The 7,816-nt window shown below is 51.0% G+C and overlaps 1 long non-coding RNA gene across 1 annotated transcript; it reads left to right on the forward strand.

Annotated features, from left to right (window-relative positions):
- The first annotated feature begins 1,341 nt into the window (after window positions 1-1,341).
- LOC115837342 lies at window positions 1,342-5,579 on the forward strand. Its single transcript, XR_004032401.1, has 2 exons — window positions 1,342-1,536; window positions 5,354-5,579. It is a non-coding gene; the product is annotated as an uncharacterized LOC115837342 (long non-coding RNA).
- The last annotated feature ends 2,237 nt before the right edge of the window (window positions 5,580-7,816 follow it).

Genomic DNA, 7,816 nt, shown 5'->3' on the forward strand with positions numbered 1-7,816 from the left:
GAAATGGCCAGGGTGTGTCTGATTCACGGACTCCAATCATGGCCTCAGGACTTGGTCTCGCTTCTCTATCTCTGACTCTGTTTTTGCCTGTGGGACTTCATTCTGCCACTTTGGGCCCTAGAAGGTCCAGATTCACTTCCTGCCAGCCACAAGTCCTCTGGAAAATAGAATTTCCCTTTCCTAACTCATCTGACAAAAATACTAGGCCTGACTCTCATTGGCCCCAATTGAAACACATGGCCATCCTTAAACCAACCACTGTGGTCAACATGTGGATGCTCAGGTGAGCTTAGGCCAGGGTCATATGCCATACCCTGATCTGGATGTGGGATCAGTTCCACTCAGACCACATGGATTGAGTTGGGGGGAGGAGTGGTTTCCCCAAGGGAAATAGGGAGGTTCTTACCAGAAGAGAGTGGATTCTGAACATAAAACAACCAATTTCCATGATACCCATCTCCATCCTAGGCCACGATCCAAGTCCCAAGTCTAGACTGTCATTACTTCTCACCTTGGTCCTATAACAAACCAACTCCCTGATTTTCACCTCCCCATCTTTTTTTTTTTTCCCCCTTTGGAGACAAGATCTCACTCTGTAGCCCAGGCTGGAGTACAATGGCATGATCACGGCTCACTGTACCATTGGAGCCCTGGTCTCAAGCAATCCTCCCACCTCAGCTTCCTGAGTATCTGGGACTACAGGCACGTGCCACCACACCCAACTAATTTTTTTTATTTTCCTTTTGTAGAGACAGGATCTGGCTATGTTACTCAGGCTGGTTTCAAACTCCTGGCCTCAAGCAATCCTCCTGCCTCGGCCTTCAAAGTGTTGGGACTATAGGCATGAGCCACTGTGCCCAGCCTCACCTCCCCATTTTAACAATCCACTACACAGCTCTGAATCTTTCAACTTCCACTTAAAAAAAAAAAAACACTTGAATGGCTCCCTATTGTCTAAGCCACAAAATCCGAGATCCTAGACCTGAAACTCAAAACCTCCATGCTCTGACTCCAGCATAATTCTCCAGCCTCATCACCTTCAGCTTTCCATCACTCATGTGCCTGACAATTCAGCCAGTCAAGACTAGCTGCTGTTCTTTCAATACACCTTACATTTCCTCTACTCTAAAGCCTTTCCCTCATGCTGTGCCCTTCTCCTGGAACGCTCACCAACTCCCACCTCCACTTCTCCAAGTCCCTGAAATCAAGCCCAGCTGGATGGCTACTACCCCAAGGAAGGCTCATTTCTGCTGAATCCACACCAGCTCCAATCCTCCAAGGCAAATACTCCTGCCCCTTCACCACCTGGTCCTCAGCCCTCTTCTCATGGTACAGTTCATCTATGAAAGAGACTGAGCCCCTATGAGTGAGGGTGATGTGAACACAACAGCAGGCACCCTTGGTAACCAAGTCAGCTTCCATTGATCAGGACTCTTGATTGCAAGAAACCAAACTCAGATCTCTGTAAAAGCAAAGGTAATTGACTGAGTCAGACGCACATACAGCACAAGAGTTGTAGGCATGGCTGGACTTAGGGTATCACATTTCTCTGTCTCTCTCTCTCTCTCTCCCCCCCCCACCTCCACCCCACCCCCACCCCATGTCTTATTTCTGCCTTTTTTGACATAATGGCCTCATTTTCTTCTACTGTTGATAGCTTCCTTCATGTAGCTGGAGAAGGTGGGCTTCTAGTGACTCCAGCTTACAACACCCTTAGAACTTGGGATCTCAGAGGATGGAAAGTTGTCTTCCCCAACACTAGGGCAGCAAAATTCTGGGGAGAACTCTGGCTGCCTTGAATCATATGATTGTCCCTGAGCCAATCACTGTGGCCCAAGGAATACAGTTCTCTGACTGGTCAGATCTGTGCAGCACATGCATGGCAGGCTCAGCCCCATCCTCAGAACTACATGGATTGGGCACCTCTGGGAAAGAGGGGTCTGTTACCAGAAGACAAGAAAGAAAGAAGAAGAAGGAGGGGAGGGGAGAGGAGCGGAGGGGAGAGGAGGGGAGGGGAGAGGAGGGGAGGGGAGGGGAGGGGAGGAGAGGAGAGAGGAGGGGAAGGGAGGGGAAAGAAGGGAAGGGAAGGAAAAGAAAGGGGAGAGAGAGAAAGAAAGAGTGAAAAAGAGAAAGAAAAGAAAAGAAAGAAAGAAAGAAAAACAAAAAATGAATGAATGAAAGAAAGCAAGGAAGAGATTTACCTCAGTACCCTCCCAACACCCAAGCATGAGCTCTGATCCATACAGTGGATTATCAACTTAGCTGTTGCTGACAATGATGCCTGAAAAGATACATATTGAAATAACAGCAGTTATTCTTATTATTATTACTCACATCTGTTGAGCAACAGTATACCAGGCACGATTCTAAGTACTTTACATGTATTAACTCATTTATTCCTCATGACAACCCCCCGAGGTAAATACAATTATTAGTCCCATTTTACAGATGAGAAAAGTGAGGTACAAACAGGGAAGACACTTGCCCAGAGTCTCCTGGCTACAAAGTTGAGGAGCTGGGATTCAAACCCTAGGTGTCCAGTCCCACAGCCTGTGCCCTCCCCGCTGCCCAATACTGTCTGCCTGGCAGTGTCTGGTATGATCTGGACATGCAGAGGAGAGGGAGAAGCCTGTTCCCCACTTAGTTACAGCCACTCATCTTCCCAAATTCTCCTTCATAAAAGCAGCCCAGAGGCCTGGCAAGCAGCTTCTGCCAGGCTCTGCCGTTTGCCCCAAGGAAGGAGGAGCGATATGACAGCTCAGCCCTCGCTACCTCACCACCCCCTCCCCTCCAGCGAGCCACCCTGGGGGTCTTCACCTGGCAACCCTCCGCCAAAGCTCCTGGCTCAGTCACAGGTGCAGCAGTGGGATGGGGCATCAGAGCATGGGGGCCACAGAGGCCCCAGTGCCATGAATAGAAACCAGAGCACCAGGCCAGCACACCACTAGGGAGGGGCAGGAGGGGACAGACAGACAGACAGAGAATGTGAGAGACACACAGGGAGAGAGCAAAGGTAGAAAGGGTGAAGACACACAGACGGGGCCCCCTCCTCTTGTGCCCTCCTGCAGCACTCGCTGTCAGCATACGTAACTCTCTCCTCTCTGGGGCTGAGGGCAAGAGGGGGACAAGGAGGACCGTTTTAGAACCAGCAAATAAAAGTTGGGCAGCAACTTGGGCATACGTTTCTTTGGTTTCCATTCTCCTCAAGTCTCCTAAGCAGGGAAAGAGACTCCAGGGGCAAAGTGAGGGAGGACAGATGCCCATGGGGCAGGGTATTGGGGTCAGGGTTAGGCCCATATTATTACTATCATTATTATTGATATGGAAAGGAGGGAAGGAAGGAAGGAAGGAAGGATAGGAGGAAGGGAGGAAGGGAGGGAGGAAGGGAGGAAGGGAGGGAGGAAGGGAGGGAGGGAGGGAGGGAAAATAAAGAAAAAGAGAGAGAGAGAAAGAAACGAAAGAAAGAAAGAAAGAAAGAAAGAAAGAAAGAAAGAAAGAAAGAAAAGAGAGAGAAAGAAGAATAAAAGAAAGAAAAAAGAAAAGAAAAGAAAAGAAAAGGAAGGAAGGATCCATAATGCCTTCCACTTGACCTCACCCCACACAACGGTCGTGATGCTCAGAAAGCCCCAGAATCCCCCGATCTCTTGGCCAAAGCTCCAAAGGCCAAAGCCTGCAGCCACTGAGCCCTGCAAAGTAGAAGTGAGAGGTCCAGGGGAGAGTGAGAGGTCCTGGGGACAGTGAGAGGTCCCCAAAACATGGGGGAGCACGCCTGACCCTGTCCATCCCTCCCCACAGGAGCTCAATGCTCTTCTGACCCACATCATATGGGACCTGCCTTCGCTCAGAATATCTGCTTGCTTTAGTGGACATAGGCTTGAGATCTTACTGTGTCCCTAAATCAGCCCTGTGACCTTGGTTAAGTCCTTCCCTCCTGAGACCTCATCTGCCATCTGTACAGCGAGGGGCCCTTCCAGGGCTGGTATTCTGTGGCTGATAGGGTTTGGCTGTGTCCCCACCCAAATCTTACCTTGAATTGTAGCTCCCATAATTCATACGTGCTGTGGGAGGGACCCCATGAGAGATAATTGAATCATGGGGGCAGTTTCCCCCACACTGTTCTCATGGTAGTGAAAAAGTCGCACGAGATCTCATGGTTTTATAAGGGGTCTCCCCTTTCACTTGGCTCTCATTCTCTCTCTTGTCTGCTGCCATGTAAGACGTGCCTTTCACCTTCCACCATGATTGTGAGGCCTCCCCAGCCACGTGGAACTGAGTCCATTAAGCCTCTTTTTCTTTAAAAATTACCTAGCCTTGGGTATGTCTTTATCAGCAGCATGAAAATGGACTAATACAGTGGCCTTGTGACTCTGTAGGCCATCACCTTCAGAATCAGAGGTGCCTTCCCAGGGGTGCTACTCAGTGACTCCCACACTATCCACCCTGCCCCTGAATGCTGTCCAGCTTCCCCGCCTCTTGCCTGCCTGCCTATCGAAACTTAGCTGTCCAAAGCCCACAAGATCTTGCCAAGTAGCTGACAAACATCCATGGAAACTAAGATGGCCCAAGGTGTGATAGGAGGTAAGGATAGCCTGGCACGCCACGAGATCTCAGCAGCACTGGTAGGGCCTGACATTCGGGCTGACAGTGTGGATTTAAGACAGCATGTGCCATGGAAGAGGACAGGTGGGACCCCCTCTAACTCCCCCTAGAATAGGACTGACCCTTAAAAGACAGAGTATGTGGGGCTAGAATTGGGGGTCAGAACGACCCCACCTTCCCCAGGGCCCAAGAGACAGACCTTGACACCTTAAAGGAGGGCGAGAGGGAGGCAGGATGACCCATGGGTACATCTGCCTCCTTCTCATGATGACAGGGCCTGGGAGCCACGAGGGCGCTGTGGCTTCCTAGCACCTATGCACTGAGCAATGCATTGCATCCCCACCGCCTGCACCAAATGTCAGCCTCGGCGCGCGGTGCCCCACCCCATTCCCGAAAACCAAAGGCACCCCTTCTAGAGAAGAAAAAGAGGGAGCCTCATCATTAATAGCGCTGGCGGCAAGGTAAAGCCGCCCGCCCGCCCCCGCGCACCCTCGCCCATAATTATGCCAGCACGCCTTTCATCCCCACGCGCACACGCAGAAAGTTTATTGTTGTATTTCGGCCTTTTTTCAGTCTCCTCTGCCTTTCATGCAAGGGGAAGGGTGCTGAGGGGTCAAAGCACCTCCCCCACCTCCTCTCCCTGCTGCAGTCCTTTTAGAAAAACACCCAAAGCCATAATTTGTCTTAGAATTTCTTTTGAAACAGCTACAAGAAAGACTAACGACTGCTCTTTTCCCTCTGTTTCTGATTCCAGCCATCCCTTTATCTGGCTTTCATTAGAGCCTCGGCCGCGCCTCTTTTGTGGGAGAGACTTGAGGGAGCCGAGGCAGTTTCCCAGCCGCTGTGATGTTGCTAAAGATTAAAAAGGAGCTTTGAAGCTGCACCAGTTCTCTCTGCGCCCCCTCGGTACAGGACCTCAGAAAGACCCAAGCCATCTGGCAAACCTGACATAAAGACAAAATAAAGTGATTGAAACAGTCTCTTCAAAGCCACAATGGCAGATTTGTTGATTTGGGCGTTATCTTTCATGCGAGGCCCTCAGAAGTCACCAGAACACCTAGGTAATCTCAGGCGGGCCTGACTGGAGTGGATGGAGCTTTCCAGGCCGAGGCTCAGAGAGGGGCCCAGCCTCACCTGGCCGGGGCCCAGGGATGGACTGCGGGCCCCAGGAAACTCCACAATTGGACACAGAGCCCAGACCTCCGCAGCGGTTTCCAGCGAGGCCTCCTCCCTCCAGCCCCTGCCTGGGTCCCAGCTCCGGAGGAGCCCCAGACCCAGACAGACAGACACAGCCAGGAGAGGAAGCTGGTGCAAGGCTGCCCTGAGCAGGAGGGGATGGCGGGAGATGAAAGGCTGCTGCCCTGATTGCAGCCGACAGCCCGTTAGTAATGCCCTGGCAGCTTCAGTATCAGAACCTGCTTCTCACAGCCCCCAGCTGGGCAAGGCCTGGGCAGATGGCCGCTTGCCAGGTCCCAGGGGAGGGTCTCCCTCAGACAACTGAGTCTTGGACCAGCAAAGATCCTGGAGCCACAGACCCCTGGGCAGCTCTGGCCCAGTTCTGCGTTAATGGGTCAGAGTTAACATAACCTGGAACCTGGCCGTCTCTGGGCCTCAGCTTGCCTTCCTGCAAAAGGGACAGGACTTGACCTATGGGTGGAGTTTCCCTTATCCTGTTGGGTGACAAAGCCTGGAGCCCAAAGCCTTGGATCCTGAGTGCACCCCGGGCCTGGGCAGGAAGCCTGGAGGAGGTGGCGTCAGAGCCAGTGCTGCAGCTGGACAGACCCTCCCACACTGAGTTCAGTGCAGGGATTTGGAGGATACCATCCCACATAACCACTTGCTGATGCAACCGCAAGCAAATCATTCCCCTCTCAGGGACTCAGTCCCAGTAGAATTCAAGGGTAGGAGGTGGCCAGAGATACTGGCATGCTGGGGAGAACTGGGGCTCCAGGAACACCCCCAAAGGGACAGACGTGGAGTCAAAAGAAGCTGAGTGACCGGGCCAGTGGTTCACACCTGTAATCCCAGCACTTTGGGAGGCTGAGGCAGGAGGATCACTTGAGCCCAGGAGTTTGAGACCAGCCTGGGTAACGCAGCCTAGGCAACATAGCAAGACCCTATCTCTATTTTTTTAATAAAAAAATTTTTTGGTAAAAAATAAAAGAAGCTGAGCAAGTAGTCTTTTTTTTCTTTTTCCTTTTTTTTTTTTTTTTTTTTGAGACAGGGTCTTGCTCTGTCACCCAGGCTAAATTGCAGTGGTGCGATCATAGCTTACTGCAGTGTCGACTTCCCAGGCTCAAGCAATCCACCCATCTCAGCCTCCCAAGTAGCTGGGACCACAGGTGCATGCTACCATACCAAGAGAAATTTTAATTTTTTGTAAAGATAAAGTCTCACTATGTTGCCCAGGCTGGTCTTGAACTCCTGGGCTCAAGAGACTCTCCCACCTCGGCCTTCCAAATTGTTGGGATTACAGGCGTGAGCCTGAGTAGGTGGTTTTTAAGTTCCCCACTTCACTGCAAACAGCTGCTCTGCTTTTATCTGCTACACACACTGAGCTTCAGAATAAGATCTCCAGGCTTTTTTTAAGTATCTGCTTATTAAAACACACATACAATTTAAAAGCCACGGATCTTGAGGGCCTCTGCTCGTTCCTTCTGACCTTGAACCTGTGATTCTAATCAGACCCTGATGAGCTCAATAAGAGCTCGACTTCATTCTACTCAGTTTCAGCAAAATAATGAATTCACAAAGTCTAACCATCGATCAAAAACCAAGAATCTATGGAAAATCTGTTCTGCCCTCCCACCTCAGAAAAATATAATACCTGCCTGTCCTCAAACACCAGGCCCAGAAAAGATTTCTAAAGGACGTTCACACCCCCAGGGGATATAACAAGTCTCCAGCTGCTTTCTAAGCCAGAGAGAGAGGGCCTCTGGTCACAGCCCTTGGAGACAACTTGCCCAACCCCATCTTTCTCTGGCCAGATCCAAGACCAGGGTCCCAGCTCCTCCTCTATGCTATCTTCTTCAGAGGACTCAAAGGGGAAACTTCTCATCACAGCTGATCCCGACCCACCTTTCTTTCCTTCCAGAAGCACAGTTGGCTCTGCCACCAGGGTAGGAGGCCCACAACAGAGATTTCCTGGCCTCTTGGCAGCAATGTGCCAGCATGAGATGAGGCTGTGCCAGCATGAGATGAGACTTCCATCTGTTGT

Source organism: Nomascus leucogenys, chromosome 2 (assembly GCF_006542625.1).
Source record: "Nomascus leucogenys isolate Asia chromosome 2, Asia_NLE_v1, whole genome shotgun sequence".
Taxonomy (NCBI): domain Eukaryota; kingdom Metazoa; phylum Chordata; class Mammalia; order Primates; family Hylobatidae; genus Nomascus; species Nomascus leucogenys.